Genomic DNA, 1090 nt, shown 5'->3' with positions numbered 1-1090 from the left:
ACGAGTCAACTTTATTTGGCCTTGGTCCAAATTTGCTGACTTGCCATGATGCACAAACCAGACATGCCTAAGTCAGATTTTGAAAATCAATGCACCAAGTGCTCAAAATATTTCCTTATGATCCCAATGATTCACAAACACTTTTCATATGATATTGTGGTGTGATTGAAGGTCAACTCGTAAGCCCAAACCTCATAAAACATAAAATCCAATGCCTTGTGCAAAAATTATCTTTTGCCCAAAATGGCAAAAAGAAAATTCTGCAACAGATAAATTCAATACCTTTGGTTGTTGCAAATCAATGCAAGGGATCAAAACTAACTTGTATGAGGTGCAAACAAGCAAATATCATAGCCGTTTCATGTTCCCCCAAGTCAATCCCATGCATGCTTCAAAGCCACCTACGAATCTGAACCAAGCCTCCACTTTCTCCCTCCAAACCATCCACACACCTTTCGTATAAATAGAGGAAGGTGTTCCATTAGAAAACTAAGCTCTCAAGCCCCTCAAAACTCTACTGCATTTTTCACCTAGAGCTCCAAAAAGAGAACTTTGTGTTTTGAGATTCCAAGTGTTTTAACCTCAAAATCATCCAGAAACCTTCACCAACCATCCTTAAATCTTTCCAAACACCTCAGTCCCCTTCCCCAAGCCTCACCTGACCTGAGCTATACCCTAAAAAATCTTCCCTGAGCTACTTCTAATCAGGTAGATTTCTCCACCCCCATCATCCAAACAAGTTACTACTTCCCTCGAAATGTCATTCTGATAATTTCCCCTAAGGTTTCAACATTGACTACTTAACATTTGAGATTTAATTTTTGTTTTAGGGTAAGTTCATCTTTCTGATATTTGAGAAAGAAATTCACACTCAGAGCCAACAATGGTTCATGAGTGTGGGGGATGATTTGTTTTTGTTTATGCAATGAGGTTCCATGAAAAAATTTGGTTGATTTTGCTTATATCCAACTTTTGATTTTCAAAAATCTCGAGGTTGAAGACGACACAGTGGTTGTTGCCTCGCGCGCATTTCAAATTTGCATCAAAATCGTGTCTTGCTGTGATTGGTTGTTGAGCGCATGAATCCGTT

Source organism: Lathyrus oleraceus, chromosome 6, assembly GCF_024323335.1.
Source record: "Lathyrus oleraceus cultivar Zhongwan6 chromosome 6, CAAS_Psat_ZW6_1.0, whole genome shotgun sequence".
Lineage (NCBI taxonomy): Eukaryota > Viridiplantae > Streptophyta > Magnoliopsida > Fabales > Fabaceae > Lathyrus > Lathyrus oleraceus.
Note: the sequence above shows the minus strand (reverse complement) of the source record.